We start from the raw sequence: 17,664 nt of genomic DNA on the forward strand, positions 1-17,664 counted from the left end.
GTTTTTTAGATACGTTTTTCTGGTCTGACAATTTATTTAGTTCAGGAAACCACAACAGGACAGATTTTTTCACTTGGAAAAAAATCTGTTCTTTTAAAATCTCATTGCTCCTTCTGGGATTTTGCATACAATGTTGTAAATAATGGTTTTCTTGTTCTGATGTCAAAAGACCAAATGATAGGAGAACCTAATAAAAGTTCAGTCAGGGTTCACATTATTTCTAGAGCACTTAGCACATCTTTTCCAGCTATGTGCCAATATTTCAGTGTTAGTGTAATGTACCAAAAATACACATCACAGTCAGAGAGTGCAGTTGGGTTCCGCATGTTGTCATAAAGTCCGCTATCAATTCTGATCTAAAAATGCAGAGAGGTATCAAAGCCTCAAGAGCACATACTTTATTCAGAATTGTTGGCTGTAGCCGTGTTGGTCTAAGGCAGGGGTGGCAAAATGCGGCCCGGGGGCTGGATGTGGCCTCCCAGGCCATTCAATCCGGCCTGCAGGGCCCCTAAAAATTTAGAAAATTAATATTTATCTGCCCTGGGCTGCCTGTCATGTGGCCCTCAGTGGCTTGCCAAAACTCAGTAAGTGGCTCTCTGCCCAAAATAATTGCCCGCCCCTGGTCTAAGGACATGGTTCTTTGGATAGATGTGATATCTTTTATTAGACCAACTAAATAGTTGGAAAAAATGTTCTTTGCAAGCTTTTGGACACAAACCTGAAGCAGGGTGTTTGTGCTCAAAAGAGCCAATTGCAAAGAACATTTTTTCCAATTATTTAGTTGGTTTAATAAAAGATATCACATCTACCCAAAGAACCTTGTCACCTATTTTATTCAGGGGCATACCTGGACATTTCTGCGTCCTGCGCAGTGGTAGTACACAGGCCAGAGAAAGTAACTGAGCTGCTGGTAGCAGATCCGCCTGGGCCAGGAGTGAAATGGTTGCTATTTTTTGCTCCTCCCCGAGCTTGGCGCCCAGGGTTGGTGACCTCATCGCTGTCCCTTGGTTTTATTACTAGACACTCTTCCTCTGACCTGGAATATCTGGGTTGCATGTGGTGTCTGAAAGTCAGGATTTATTACATATGTGCCTGGCTATGTCAGGGTTCAAAATACGGGGGATCCGCGGGGGGAGGGGGGTGTGTTGAACCCCCCATAAGAGATGAGAACCCCGAAAAGCTCCCCCATAAGGGATGAGAACCCTGAAAAGCTCCCCCATAAGAGATGAGAGCCCTGGCCTGCCCCATGCCTTTCTAAGCAGCTCAGGGGGCAGCAGTGGTGGCTCCTTCTGGCTGCCACTGCCGCCGACCCCGCCCACCCGCCCCAAGAGTCCGACTGTAATTTAAACCCTGACTGTGACTGCGTGCATGCCACATACTCAGATGCTTAAGCACCTTTCTAAACTGGGGCCCACCTCTTACAGATTTCAATTGGACTTAAGAAAATACTCAAGTTTTATCATGTGCTTAAGTACTTTGTAGACTAAAGATGTACATATACACACATCTGGTTATGTTTGGATGTTGCCATGTTTAATTAAGCAACAAGGATAATTCTCTGGTGGTGAGGTACCACACAGCATGGAAATAATGTTTTAAGTCAGGGATATCAAACTCATGCAGCTCCAGATGAAGAGCAAAAAGCTGGTCCAGAGGCTGGGCCCATAGGCTGGCTGCACCACAGACCAACCTGACGCACTGCATGCAGCATGCATGCAGTCTCCAACCCCATGCACTGCATGCAGCCTGTGCCAGCTCAGATCTCCCTGCTGGATCCAGGACTGGCCCAGATCAGGCCCACAGACCAGCCCCACATCACATGCCAGAGCCAGTGTGTATGCCTTGGACTGGCCCCATGTGTGCCAGCTTCAGCCCCATGAGCCACAAGGAGCTGGATCTAGAGTGAGGGGTTAATCGTGGACCCAGTCTGGACCAGCTCCAGAACCAGCACACAGAGCTGGTCTGGTGTGAGCATTGCATGCAGTGTTTGCCTTGGACCAGCCCTGCTTATCACATGTAGCATACACGAGACCCACTCCACATGCTGCATGCAGTGTACAGGGCTGGGGTCAGCATGTGCTGCATGTAGTGTGTGGAGCCAGTCTGAGACCCAGAGGCATGTTGCCAGATGATAGGGCTCTGCAGGCTGGATCTTGACTGTGGGCTGTATCTTTGACACCCCCGTTTTAAGTAATGTGTTATTAGGAATCAGGAATGCAAACAAAGCTTCATCTTCTCACTTTATCAGAAATTAAACTGGAGATGCACACAAACAGCTCCAGCCCACTGCATTTACTCACTGTACGAATGATAATTCATTAGAAAGACAAAAACGTTAGTCCCTTAGAAACACAGGCATATATAAGGCCAAAGGGCAAGTACCATTAAAAGATGATTAGTGGTAAGAGGCTTTTGGCCTCATTAAATATTAAAATAGCTCTTAGATCTGCTCATCATACAGCCTCTATGATTGTTTGGTTTCAGCAAGTTCTTTGAGCCATTTTTTAAAAATTAATGAAAGTTATAAACTGTAAAATATGGTGCTGTCATTTATTTTGTTATTGGTCATATTCATGACACGAGGTTTATGAAACAATTAAAAAAAAAGAAATTTCCCCTTTCTCTTCCCACTGATCAGAGGCCTCAGAACCAAACTATACTTTGGTAGGACTGTACACTAATTTGTCAGCATCATTCAGCATAATAAACATTACTGATACCATTTTGATGCATGACTAGTGCACAACCAATACTTTGATGACCGAAATGTTATGATTCTAGCTCTCTCTCTTACCAATAATTGGCAATACTGATTCATCACTAATGACACTTGAACAGATCATAGGGTAGGGTGGTCTAGCAAACAGAGCAATGGAGTGGGATTCAGGAGACCTGGTTTTATTGTGGCTCTCTGAATTACTGTGGACAAGTCATTTCATCTCTCGATGCTTCACTTTTCTCATTGATTTAAAGGAGATAATGGTACCAACCTCCTTTGAAAGGTGTTTTAAGGCTGCCGATGTAAAAAGCTGGGTATTATTGGAGTAGTCCCATCCTTACATCATTGTATATAGATGAAGGAATCAACACTGTGAGACCCTGCACTGAATGCATTACTGAAATCAACTGTTTTCAGGTTTAGGCCAATCGGGGTTTCTACAAATGCATATTTATTTTCTTATTAATGATCAATCATTAAACATCCAACAATAAGTCTTTGATTTAAAAAAGCATAATAATTTAGGACATGGTTATATAAATGCTTCAAGTATGTGTGACAGCCCTTAACTCTGGATTCTGTCAGATGTGCCTTTGAGACTCACTCCCAAGGTATTATCACACTTTCAGGGGTACCCTTCATCCCCCAAACCTTTCTCTGTGGTCTGCTGGTTGACAACTGAGAACAGATTGAGATACCCCAGAGGTCACCTCCCTGATAGATGGTACCTCAGTTTTGCATGCTTCATCCATGTCTTGCCAGCTCTTAGCAGAGGCGATTTTGCCAGCTGGAAAAATGACATCCCTGTCCATTCATGTGATCAGAAATGATAGAGCACCACTTCCTTGGAAGACATCCCCTTATATGGTCAAATGTTCTAAAATCACCTTTATCACTGCCAATAGTAAGTATGGCTGGAAGGAACCTCACAGGGTCATCTAGTCATTCCCCTTGTCCAAGGAAGGATCATCTCTGACTATACCCAGCCAAGGGTTTCACCACCCCAGCCAAGTGTCTGTCTAAACTGCTCTTGAAAAATTCCAAGGATGGAGATTCCACAATTTCTTTAGGTAGCCTACTTCAGTATAAAAATATATATCAATATATATAACAATATGTGATTACAAATAATATGACAATAAACAAACAAAGATATATCAATAAACAAATGACAGAAAATATTAGAGTAATAATCTGATTTTACCTCGCATCTTAAACCTAATAATGCAGCTCCTACTCAGCTCAAGAGATTAGAAAGCACCTCTTTCCTCTGCAACTTCTCCTGTCAACATGTTTCACTCAGCCTCCTAGCTGATGGCCTTAAGTTTGTTTGGTTTTTTTGTTTTTTGTTTTTCATTTTAAAGGCCAAAACAGGTCTAAATCCTATAGGGCAAAGCCCAATAGTCAAGCTCCAAAGTTCAGCTGAGAAGAGCTCAACTGTTCAAGACTGTGTGGCTCTACCACCAGGCAAGTATCATCCTTCCCAGACCCATCATTCTGGGGCTTCAGAAATTCCCCAAATCTATGGCAAGCATCCTACACACAAGCCCCAATCCTGGAGGCCTTGGGGTTCAGATGCCTCCTAGTCTTGTTTGCTCACAGCCAAAAGGCCAAGGAGCAAGCCATGAGGGGAGCATGAACACAATCACCTATTGCAACAAAATTTTACAGTCAAGTTTCCTGCATTCAGGGAAACTCGCAGTGGCCAGCCTGCCTGGGGTACAATGGACAGGTCTCACCCTGGGAGAACCAACTTGGGGAAAACTACCATCTTGATTATGGTATCTCCCCTGCTAGGTAATCATTCTTTATACTCAAGAAAAACTAAAGGCAAACACTAGATCTCATGCCTTATATATACATAATTTCTTATCTGGCCGTTTATATACATTATCCATTGGATTCTTGGGGAGTTTATACTATGAATATAAGTTCCTGCCCCCAGGGGTCTATTTGCTTACCAGAGAGAAATCTTTCCTGCTCCAGTTTCATGATTCATAGATGCTAAGGTCAGAAGGGACCTCAACAGATCATCGAATTCGACTCCTTGCCTAGGCAGTAAAGAGTGCTGGGATGAGATGACCCCAGCCAGATGCCTATCCAGCCTTCTCTTAAAGACCTCCAAGGTAGGGGAGAGAACCATCTCCCTTGGAAGTCCATACCAAATTTTGGCCACCCTTACCCTGAAGAAGTTTTTCCTGATATCTAGTTGAAATCTGTTTGCTGCCAGTTTGTGACCATTGTTCCTTGTTACCCCAAGAGGCGCCCTGGTGAACAGAGCATCTCTGATCCCTTGCTGTTCCCTGCTAATGAATTTGTAGGCGGCCACAAGATCACCTCTCAGCCTTCTCTTGTGGAGGCTGAATAGGTCTGTCAGGTTTGACCTAGAAACCACTACACAAAGCCCAAGCAAAAGTCTCTGTTATGTAACTAATGCCCATCTGCAATGATAAGGAGGAGACAGTCTTAGATAAAGGAGGCTTGAAAACAAAAGCAGAATCAGTGGACTAGGGCAAAGAGCTGATTTAAATATTAAGATTCACACCCCTAGGTGGGGAGAAAGTATGCTAATGAAACATACATGTATGGAAATGAGATACATAGCTAAAACACAGGTATAGAGACATGCTCAGTAAAGAACTCCTTGCGTCACTCCCTTATAACCAATTAGCAAACAAGAATGCTTATAAAGGTCCAATCCTCCTGTATAAAAGATGCTCATAATTAAGACTCTGTGTGCTTGTTACGTGAAATTATTCCGCTTGCACCTTGTATTGCTAGCAATAAATCTTTATACTTTCAGCCCTGGTATCTTTATTGGCTTTTGCATACCGGGCACGATCCCAGACTTGAGCTGGGGCTCAACAGTTTTTGGCACCCCAGATGGGACTGCCTTAGATAACTTTGCCCGGACTAGCTGACGACCAGACACAGCTCCTCCTTATCAAATGTCAGGCGCGCCCCGGGATCTCACTGGACACAGTACTCCAACTGCTGTCTGACCAATGCCGCATAGAGGGGAAGTATCACCTCCGTGGATCCATTTGTCATGCATCTGCTGATGCATGATAAAGTACGGTTAGCTTTGCTGATGATTTCGTCACACTGACGACTCACGTTCATCTTGGAGTCCACTATGACTTCAAGAGCCCTTTCCGCTTCTGTGCTGCTGAGAGGGTCACTTCCCAGCCAGTTGGTGTGCTGGATATTTTTGCACCCTAGATACAGCACTCTGCACTTGTCCTTGTTGTACTGCATCCTATTGTGTACTGCCCACTTTTCTAACCTGTCCAGGTCTGCCTGCAATTGTTCTCTACCCTCCAGAGTGTGCACTTCCCCCCACAATTTAGTATCGTCCGCAAACTAGGACAGAGTACACTTCACATCTACATCCAAGTCACTGATGAAGATATTGAAGAGTACAGGACCAAGGACCAAACCCTGCAGGATCCCAGTTATGACCAGGAGAGTATCTGCATCCTTTCTGCCACAAAGATAACTAGGGACCTACCAAATTCATGGTGGGAGTAGGCTGCACAGTGGCTCCTTTGATTTTGAAGGTTCCCCCTATGCACCCCACCACCACTGATTGGCAGAGGAGCCCCACTGATTGCCGCTCACATGTGATCAGTGCGGGGAGGCAAAAACCACAGTTTTAAATATGGCGCTGTTTTTACTGCTTGCTGCAGATTGGACAAAAGGCCCTGGCAGCCCCACTGTCTGTTGCTGACAATCCAGGACGCAAAAGCAGCACCGTATTTAAAACTTTGGTTTCTGCCTTGGGGCTGATCAGGAGTGAGCAGCGAGCAGTTGGCGGCAGCATGGGGGAACCTGCAAAAATTGGTGGGAGTGGGGTGCATGGCAGCTCCTTTAATTTTGCAGGTTTCTCCGCAGCCCGCCCCATCCCCACACCATTCACTACTCACTCTTGATCAGGCCCGAAGCAAAAACTTTTACTAGTGCAAGAATGTTAACTGCACATATGGCAACAGAGGTGAATGGAGTCTCTTCTTTCCAAAATAAAGTCCATACGTGCAATCATCCAACTGATGCTTGGAGTACACTATTCATATTAGAATTGATATCATAGACGCCAGGCCATTCATATCTGAGCAGTCTGCAACCTGTTTAATTTGCAGCAATTTGTTAAGTAAAGGATGAGCCACATAACTCTTTACTGAGGCTTTTATTTCAAAGGATTCCTCTTCTCTGCTCAACAGGAGCTCACCAGCAGTCCCAGACAGCTGATAGGAGAAGTGGTACCCTTTGAAATAAAAGCTTCAGCAAACAGCTGAAGCACCTCAGGAGTCTTGTGCAGCTGTCTGCTGCCATTATATATGATCTCCATGTGATTCACACACCCTTGTGAAGACTAAGGAACATAACTATGGAAGATGTGGGCTCTACTATAATAATCTATACATCATTTCAGGATCTCAAAGCACTTTACTAGCAAATTATGAAGGTGCACAAAATCCCACACCCAGAGAGAAAAACTGAGGTACAGAGAAGCAGAGTGAACTGCAAGCAAAGCAGAGTGATGGGCGCATAACAGTTGAAAAGAAAATCACTGCAACAGTAATTCATCTTTGGCTTGTGAAGGGTTTTGAGTCCATTTTTTGCACTTGTGCTATATGTATCAAACCTTCAGTATCTAAGTAAATCTCACTCATTAGCTGTAATCACATTTTTCACATACCTCAGAGGAAAACCTTTGCATCCTAAGAAAGCAACCCATTCTTTGCACATAACCACACCTCCTCTCTTCTGTGCCCTTTGATAAACTCTTTAGAAAATCAATGGGAGTTTCCCAAGAAGAATCAATGTGTGAAAATATTAGTGTAGGATCAAATTCTGTAAAGTGCTGAGCTTTTGGTACTGAGATCTCTTTAATCCTATCAAATAGATGCTTTTCATTAGTCACACAGCACCTGACAGAACTGGGTCCAAACAGCCTAGTATATTATCGTAATGCTAGTGATGTATGCATATCACTTAAAAAGTCACACATTAAGTAGACTAACACTTCAGGTAAATACTGCTCACTCTCACTAAGGTTATGACAAGTTTAAAATTAATAACTTTTAGCACTAATAATACGTAATGTTAATAACAGTTTTATTTAAGCCACCAATTTAATATCTGTTTCGTAGCTGTAGCAGTACTTCAAATATGACAATTTTGTGGAGAAATTGGTGGTATATTTTCTTGGATACTTCAGGACAGTTGTATTATGGTGGTTTGCTTTTTATTTAAAGTTACACATCTACACAATGCCTATAAGACTTCCATCTTTGTTTCCAAGTACTGATATGCACAGATGAGAACTTACTAGGTGCCCTCTGGTCATTAGCTTCTGCTAAACATAAAAAACCAACAGGGAGTGATCTGGTGTACTAAATTGCTGTAACTTGAGGTTGTCCTCAAAAGAAACACCTCTAAAGGAAAGACTGCCACAATATTTCAAATGCAAACATATTGTCACATTTTAGACAATGTAGGGTCATTTCATTTCTTTCACAGAAGAGTTGTCCAGCCCCTCTAGTGACTTATGTAAGATGTATGCTGATGACATAGATGAAGGCAAGGAACTATGGCATTTTAAAAATAGCATGAAAATTGAAGGATACAAGAACCATTAGGAGATGCAGAAAAACGAATTGGGGACATTAACCCCAAATGTCCATAGTTTTCCTTTGATGTTGTTCCAGCATCACAGAATGCACTGCAAAAATGTCCCACATCGCACTGCATCTCATGGTGGTCTAGGGAAGAGGTCGACAGCCTGTAGGAGTGGTGGACCAAAATCACACCACTCTAACTGCAAGGTGGGCTGGATCTTCTGATCTAGTTGCTGCCTTAGTTTCTTCCAGTGGCCACCATGTATGCAAACCCCTGTCAACAAAGAAGCCCCCCACCACTGAATTGATGCAGAAGCCCCACATCATTTTATCGCTTTCTCTGTGTGAGACAGACATGCTTGCTCCACATACTAAAAGAAACAAACCTTTTAAGCCTTCAGTTTATTCTGCTTAGGTGAGAATTATTATCTTGGGAAAAGGTTACCCCCTCAAGTTGTTTTTCTGTTATACACATGGGTATGACAATTACTGACAGTTAGGCAGAATGAGGTTACAATGGTGTTTAGAAATCTGAAGCTCTTTGTAATTGTTTTCCTCTTTATAAGCTTCCTTGTGCTTATAAAAACAATGATATGGGTCATTCCTACTCATCCATTCTCAATCACATTTCTGTGCTTTGATTAAAGCCTTATATTTAACCTTATAAACTACTCAAGATAGAATGGTGGCCTTTATCACTAATATAATATCAAACAGAGCCTGCATCCTCTCTACCAGTAGAGTACATAGAAGCACATACAAGCATCTGCTTAATGGGGTACCACAAGGGTCAGTGCTAGCACCCACCCTTTTTAATATCTGTATCTGACATTCCACTCACCACAGCTTAAAAATACACCCATGCAGATGACTTGGCCCTGTCCACCTTCGTTAAGTCCATCTCAAAAATAGAAACTGCCTTGTCTCAGGATAAGAATACAGTAAGTAGCCTCTTACCTGCACCAATGGAAACTCAAGCCCAGTCAAACAAAAACCACTGCATCACTGTTCCACCTCTGTAATATTATGGGACATAAACGGATCAAGATTGACCTGAATAATAATGAACTTCCCTTCACAGACAACCCAGTAACTCTGGATAGGAGCCTTACCTACAGAGAACACCTACTGAAAACATCTAAGAAGGTCTACTCTTACATTGGTGATATAAGGTGACTGGCAGAAACAACCCGGGGAGCCAGTTTCACAACTCTAAGGACATCAACACTTGCACTAGTATATGTACCTGCTGAATACTGCTGTTAATCATGGGGGCACAGTAGCCACACCAGCAAGTTGATGTTGCCCTGAACTCAGCAATGAGCACAGTAACAGGGTGTGTAACATATACTTCTGCTGACATGCTGCCAATACTATCAGGGACACTACCTCCCCAATCAGGAAGACAGAAAGCAACTCTTGGCCTTGCTCAGTGGCCTTGGCCTTGTTCAACAAAACCAGGAGTACCTGCTTCATGATGTCTTAGAGCAACCAGTACCTAAGTGACTAAAGTCAAGAAACTCATTCAGATAGGAGGTGCACGTATTGCTGCAACAGTGTGGAGGTGGGAGCAGCACCCTATGGGCACTTGAACATCACCACAAAAAGTGGAATGAAACTGATTCTCATCTCAAACGTTTCATAAGCAACCCAATACTCTATCCACCTGGGTTTGAACTCCCCTGCAACATATGAATTAAACTAAACAGGATTCACTGTGGAACTGGACATTTTAATGCCACACTCTATAAGATTGCCTGAAAAGACAGTCCAATAGGTGAGTGTGGTGTTGCATCATATACTGCTGATCACCTCCTCGTGTGTGCAGCACACCCGTGCACCCAGGATGAGGATCTGGCAAGTGTGAATGATAAAGTAGTTGTGTGGCTCTGCCACATTAATGATGTACAGAGGGGGAAATGAAGTGTACAAGAGAAAAAGAAGATCTCATGAAGGCTGCTGGCAGAGCTCCACATGAGCACTGAACTTTAAGCTCACAGCTAATCAGTGCGGGGTCTGGCTGGAGTTTCTGCTTTCATGGCTCTGGAGCTCAGGGGGTGAATGTTGCTGGTGTTCATCTTTCCCTTCCCTCTTCTGTGTCCCAAATTCAGCAGCAAGGGAAAGGAGGGAACGAGTGTGGTGGTAGCACCTACCCCCTGAGCTCTGGAGCCATGATTTATTGAGCATAAATTCACAACTTTTTACAGGAGCAGGATGTTGGCTGTGGCAGTCCCCCTGCTTTATCTATGACAGGTTAGGGTGTTATGTCTTATGTTATATCAAGGTTGATGGTAGTTTTACTAAGAGGTTAGATTACAGATTTGTATAGGATGGTTTGTAGTGCATGTCAAGGAGTATATACAGATGTTACAATTAGACCGATCTACTTAGGGTTGGTTTGATCTAAATGCCCATCTATGCACGCATTTGGGGGGTTTAAATCAGGCCAAAAATGGTGGGCCTGAGTAGGTGAACTAACTTAGATCAGGAATGGGTTAACCCAATCCAGTGAAATCTGAATGTGTTCAGAGCACAGCCCAGGGAAAAGTCCAACTGCTCGTGCCAGCCCCTGAGCTGAGCTCCGTCTATCCCCCTCACCCCCCACCCCAACCAAGCTATTTCCATCCTCCCCATTCTTGGAAGGACAAAACTCCCTTGGATGCACCCAAGGTTTGAATATCCCAAGGGTGATTATAGAACTTTAGGGGTGGTTTTTTGTTCATCTTTTGGCCTTGTGACTTATAACCCCACCTAAACTATGCTATAATTGGAAAGAAATGTCCTGTCTGTCATGTCTTATTGCTTACTCTAAAAACATCTTGCCTCTTGGTAAGCATGCCTTTTCTCCTTCTCATAAAATGCTGGCAAATGTCTCTCTTCACATAAGAAAAATCAACGTGTCATTTTCATTTCTTCCATACCTTGGCCTTGCAAATAAAGGCAAGCTCTCCTCCTAAAATATAATCAATCCTGGCATGTCCACTAGCAGGAGGGTAATAGATTACTTTCACAACCCTGGTTAGAATTATGAGTGACATTACTCCACAGTACAGTTTCCTGAATTATGAAAGAAAGTAGATTCTATGTCGGTGGCTAAAGAGATGCTGAAGAGGTGTCCACTTTCAAATTTCACCTCTCACCTTATTTGTACCTATCTTTGTTCTACTGTTATTAATTCATTCTAACAGCAGCCACGTCAGAAGGGCAATATTACATCTACAGTAAGAGTTTATTGCACTGTGTAAATTCTGTATTTAATTGCATAACATCAGCTCAGATCATGTGCCGGCACCCGCTGGTTGGACAGTATTTTCCTCTCTGAACTGTTCTGTAGATGGGAGAACCTCACATTGAAAATGTACTTCTTAAAGACTACCAAACATGGCAAAAAAAATTCTCTTGAGGGCTAATGAACAGTTTACCGAAAGGTCCAAATGAAGCTGGAGTAGAAAAGGTAATAAAAATACCCGAGTGATCATTTATATCTTGTAGTTCAATAAAACAGCTTCCAAATAGCTTTTCAAATAGTAGGCTCATAGCACAGAGACAACATCTATCTTTGTCTCTTGTACAGTACAGAGTACATGGTCAGCTCTAAACAAACTTATAAACAGCTTATTACCTTAGCAGTAATAATGTTATGTAGGTCTTACTATGCCAAGGGAGCACGATGGGGTGTAAATAGGGCTATGAACTGACAGTGGCTATGAAAAAGGTCACATGGTTCATATTTTCTGACTATAAAGGTTCCATTTCTGTCACATGGAGGCAGAAGAATTGAAGAAAGGTTAACAGAGTGAAAAACTGCAACCCCGTAAGTGGAATAAGTCATCTCTGAGATGCCTCAGGCTTTAAGGGTATATCAATTTAAAGAAAAAGCCCATTCATTTTATGTTCCAATGGCAATCTTTGCTAATGTAAACAATAAATAAGGATTTCCATCAAAACTAAAGATAATGCACATAGGGATAAAGTTACAGGAAAAGGAACCTGAACAAGACTATTTTGATTAACTCATGATACACCTAAGCTCTTGTCTACCATTATACTTAGGACGTGTTTTCTTTAGATCGTAGTAAGCATTACTACAAGTTAGAAAGTTTTCTGAGCAGTCATATGGTAATGCTTAATATGATCTAAATAAAACACATCCTACATCTCCAGAGCCCTTGAAGACCCAGGGGCACTGAGAGCACTGGGAGTGACAAACAGCTCTTGTTCACTAGTTCTTGGGCTTTGTGTTTTCCAAGTGAGGTTATCCCATCTACAATACAGATCAGAAATGTAAGTATTATTCTAACAGCTGTTTGCTGCTCCCAGGCCCCTCACTGCACCAGAGTCTCCTGATTGCATTACCTCTGTGGAGCAGTTGGACAGAGAAGCTCAATGCTTTAGGTAATATGATGTAGAGATACACCTTGTTGAGAAAGCCCTAACTTTGCTATACTACGATGACACTTAGCACATGTCTTACTGCTTGAACACTTGGGACGCTAGCATTTTAAGTGCAGCTAACACATTCTACATGTAATGTGTGACAAGACCCTTAGATTCTTTTCTGGCAATGGAAAAGATTTAGGCCCAGTATGAGAAACCAGAAAGATGGGATAAACATAATTCAGAAGATGGCTGTCATGTTGGGCCAGAAGACTTCTTCCTAAGATGTGTTATGTTTTGCTAAGCTCCAGCACTCAGATATGCCTTTACATTTCCAACACCAATATTATGAGCTCCCATATAGACATGGAAAATTCCATCCTTTCTTTTGTTATCAAGCAGCCACTATTTAATTTGCTTCCTACCAGTAGCTTCATCTAAGCAGCAAGAAGTCTGATGGTTTAAATACTGCAGTTCAGAGTAGTGTCTGCATACTAGCTGCCAATGCTTGTTAAAATTCAGCAGATCCTCACAGGCCTGGGGATGATCATCTGACATCCAATCCATTTGCAAAACTATTTCAGAATACAATATTAATGAACCACATATCTTGCCTCTGCAGTTTTTAAAGCAAACTGTTTACAAACCATCAAATCCAACTTTTCTTATTAACCCTGCAGTGTCCGTGCTATTAAGTTTGAAGAGGATCAGATGTGTCTTGAAAACATAATGTCTGCAATTTCTACATTAGGGTCATGACTCTAAATTTAAATTATTCTTGTTGGAAGTTCGAGTGTAATGATATATTGTATTAATTATAAGTACGTTGTCAACAGTTTCTTTAGTTCAGACCCTGAGAAAGCTAAGCAGAGTGCAATTCAATCAGTAGATTTAAGTGGAAATCTTCACAATATGAAGGCTGAAAATTGTCCTCTGAATACTGAAGATAACAACCCTCCCCCATGTTTTCTCTTGCTGAAAACTAAGTTTTATCAAATTTATTGCAGGTTAACATAGCATGCCTGACACCATCGGTCATGTCAAGTTACATCATGGGAGAATAAGGGTTGTAAGGGGAATGAGCTCTATGCACAGCTTTACTCTTCCCCTAGGAATCACAAAAGCATTTATATAATCTACACAATGTGGCCTCAGATGTTCTAGGCCTTGGAATTTAGTTGGATACTCCTCACTCACAGTTCTTGATGGTTTAATTTTTACATGATTTACAAATACATAGCTCATCAAAGTAGCTACCAGTCACATAAGGCAACAAAATGAGGCCTTTTTAACTCCACAAATCTCTAAATGACAGTGAATTACAAAAGGATCACTGAGTCTTCATGTCTCATAAGGGAAGGGCTTCAAAAAAAAGAGTCTAGGGTCTACCAGTTCTACACCACTCTGCCAGTGATTTTCTGTACAATGTTGAGCAAGTCACCTAGCGCCAGACTGGCCATTCAGTGAAAATCATCAAATGCACCAAGACAGCACAGAGGCACAGCAACCTAAGACAGCAGGGTTTATTTGTGCACTCTTCTCTTTCCTTGCACAGTTATGCAGCATGAGGCACATTCTGGCCCATAATGACTCTGGTTCTCTAAGTCAGTGATTCTTACCTTCTTTGCACTCGAGCCATCCTATACTGGACTCAAGGCACTCCTCATTTGACATGAAGCACCCGTCCATAAATTCTGTGGCACCCAATTTAAACGCCCTCCCCCTCCCCCTCCCCCCCATCTATTACAGTGCTTACCTCCTTGCAGAGAGGCTGAGCAGTGCAGGTGGGGGACTGACCAGGCAGGGACAGCCTTGAGCCTGCCCTTATTTGCTTATCTCCTCACATCTTGCAGAGTTCTTCAAAGGAGGTACTCTGGCACCTCCCTGAGAATTATTGCTCTAAGTTATCATCAGTCTCCCAAGGTTGAGGGAAGAACCAGCCAAAGCATCTAAGGTTATTCAATCTAACCACTCAACCTGAGGAGACATTTGTTGGAGGATTCAAGACAGTGAGATCAGCATGATGAGGATGGTGACAAAAAGCCTCTGTTGCTTCCTAAGGCGCTCATGCTTTTCTTGTGCTTTTCTCTCACAGTAAAAAGGAAACTATGAAGGGAAAAATACCAAGGAAGACAGAGAAGAAAAAAATCCTTGCCACCTTCCACACATGGAAGTCTAACATTTAACACCTTCCTTGTGCCATGACATCGTTACATGAGTTGAAATAAACGTACTAATTCTACAACAGCATGGCTGTGAAACAGAAGTAGATGGTAATTCTGGTATTACAAAGAGGCAAAAGCAATTATCATTCATGCTTTATTTTTGTACGATTTTGTTAATCCATTTTCTCTTCTCAGATACATATTTCTGTTTATTCCTTAAACCATGATGCATATATTACACTTGGACACAAAAGACAGAAAAGCTTGGCCTAAACAACTGTAAGAATGTTTCACAGAATGTGGATAACATTTGCTGCCTCCCTGTTCACTTTCCTGCCTTAATTCTTAGCAATGGAGATTCTCCTTTCAACTTGGTCATTTTCTGCTTGGCAAATCTTATGTTTTCCTGTGTTTTCAATGGCACTGGAATTACTACAATTCCTTTTGCTTGACATAATCAATGAGCTGCAAATTCTTTGGCAAGACAGTTTTCTTCCACCTTCTAAACCAGTGTTTCCCAACCGGTGTGCCATCAGACACGGCCAGGTGCACCGCAGCATTTTGGGCTGGAGCCATGCCCCCTGCCTGTTGCTGCTATAGACACAGACAGATGGGAAGCATAGCTCCAGCCATGCAGGGGGTGTGGCTCCAGCCCAAAATGCCAGCTGTGCACTACCCCTTCCCATCAGCCCCACCCCATCCGGCTGGCTGTGTGCCACACGCCCCCATCAGTGTCCAGAAGACCGCATGCCCCCTCCCTCCCCTGCACTCTGCGTCCGCTGTGCTGCGGTGCTTTTTTATTTAGGTAAGTGTGCTATGGGGTGAAAAAGTTTGGGAAATGCTGCTCTAAACCTTGGGCCAAACCATTTCGAAATCTACAAGAAATCAGAGTATTTTTGACCTGATGGATTCCTATTTTAAAACTCTGGGTTTATCTTGTAAATCATGTGGAGGTGTTTGCACATCTAACAGCATTGATATTGTGTGGCACCCCATGGCCCTTAAAGCTAAGTATAGGCATTCAAAAAGCCCAAGCCTGAATTGATTCAAACTTTGCAGGTTAGTCTAAACTAAGTAGATTGAACCATTTTGCAAGTGAATAGACATTCACTTTGATTTTGGAACTGCAAACACATGCCTCCAGTGGCTCAGACCAGAAGCTGGGGGTGCAGTGCTGAGCTGGATGGGGGGGGTCTTGGCAGGCCTGAGTATTATGATTGGGGAGAGGTTTAAACCTCCACCCTGGCCTGTAGGGACCCCAGCACAGGTGTGCCTGGAGAAGGATGGAGGAAGCAGCCCCAGCCAAGCTTTTCAGATTGGGGGGTGGGAGCGTAGCCAGCCCCCAGCCCCCGGCTGGCACCGAGCAGTGAAAGCAGGGGCATGGCCAGACCCAACCTCTTGCCCTGTGGCAGGGGAAGAAGAGGAGGGGGAGAACCTTGCCTGCCACGGCAGCTCCCTAATAGCCTGGCACAGCCAAGGCACAGGGATCTGGGAGCACAGTTTTTCTCCCCCTGGTCCACAGCAGCCGGTTTTCCCTTGCCTGCACCACAGTGGGGCCCAGTGCTGTGCCTCTTCAGCCCTGAGCCCCAAGGCAGCTCCATGACAGCTTGGCCTGGCCTAGGCCTGGGGAGCTCGGATGGGCTGTCAGGGAACCACTGTGGAAGGCAGGGCTCTCCCCTTCCTCCTCCTCCCCTGCTGCAGGGCAGGGAAGGGCTCTGCATGGCGCTGCCTTAGCAGCTGGGTCAGGCTGTCACAGAGGGCTTTCCCCCTCCTCCTCCTCCCTTGCTGTTGGGGTGGGGGGGTGGCAGGCTCTGTGTGCTCCCATACGGCTGTGGCTGTAGGCAGACGAGCCCCACAGCGGGCAGCTGCTGGACTCCAGGCCTGCCAGTGTCTCGGAGCCAGCCTGGGCAGCTGCGGGCACAACCCAAGCAGCCAGCATAGCTGGCACCCACCCACAGCTGCAGTGGTGTTGCCTCTGTGCTGCTGCCTGGCCAGCCATCGGCCATGCGCATTGGGTTGGGCTGTCACAGAGCTGTAGCCAACTGGGAAGAGCTCTGGCCCCATGGCCCAGCCTGGGCCAGCCCCTCCATGCTTGCCCTCAGTAGTGCCTGTGGGCCAGCCTGGCTCAGGCCCTCAACCCCAGCCTCAGCCCTGGGTGAAGCTGGTGGATGGTGGGGCCATGCTGGCCAGTACCTGGCCATGTACCCGTCCCTGCCACTGTAGCAGGGGGGAGGGGGGGGGGGCACCCTGACAGAAGCTGCTCTGCCCTAGCCACGCAGACCCTGGCTTCAGTCCCCCTAGGGGAGAGGGGAGGGAGGAGGCATAAAACCCTCTCTGCCCCTTTGTCTTAGGGGGCCATGCTGAGCCGGCATCTGGCACATCCCCACCCCTGCTCTGGCTAGACAGTCTGCCTTGAATCCTGTCTTGAGAGTCCACCAGTCCTGCTCTCTGGAGCAGACAGGACAGCCCAACCCAGAGATGAAAAGCATGCTGGGATGCTGGGAGATTCTGATTTAACTTAAACCAGGAAGGGGTCTGAGACAAAAGTTCCATAAACCAGTTTGACCCAAATCAGTTAAGTCTGATACTACATTCAACTAGTTTATCTTAAAATGGTTTTGGCCATTTTGAAACTGGTTTATGTGCACTGAGCTTATGTTCTGTTACAATTTTAAACCAGTTTCGGATCACTTAAACCGGTTTATGTGCAACTTCTGTCCCTAGCCTAAAAGGTACCTCAGGGTACCACAGAACCCTGGTTGAGAATCACTGCCCTAGTGTA

At 44.2% G+C, this 17,664-nt stretch overlaps 1 protein-coding gene and 1 pseudogene across 1 annotated transcript in view; both read right to left on the minus strand.

The window, feature by feature from the left end:
- The window catches only part of LOC102385821 (BDNF/NT-3 growth factors receptor), a gene marked incomplete at its 5' end in the record, with an annotated part of 123,149 nt that overhangs the window by 7,937 nt on the left and 97,548 nt on the right, over positions 1-17,664 (minus strand). The window lies entirely within an intron of this gene.
- LOC112549387 lies at positions 4,346-4,524 on the minus strand (annotated as a pseudogene).

Source organism: Alligator sinensis, unplaced genomic scaffold, assembly GCF_000455745.1.
Source record: "Alligator sinensis unplaced genomic scaffold, ASM45574v1 scaffold240_1, whole genome shotgun sequence".
NCBI lineage: Eukaryota > Metazoa > Chordata > Crocodylia > Alligatoridae > Alligator > Alligator sinensis.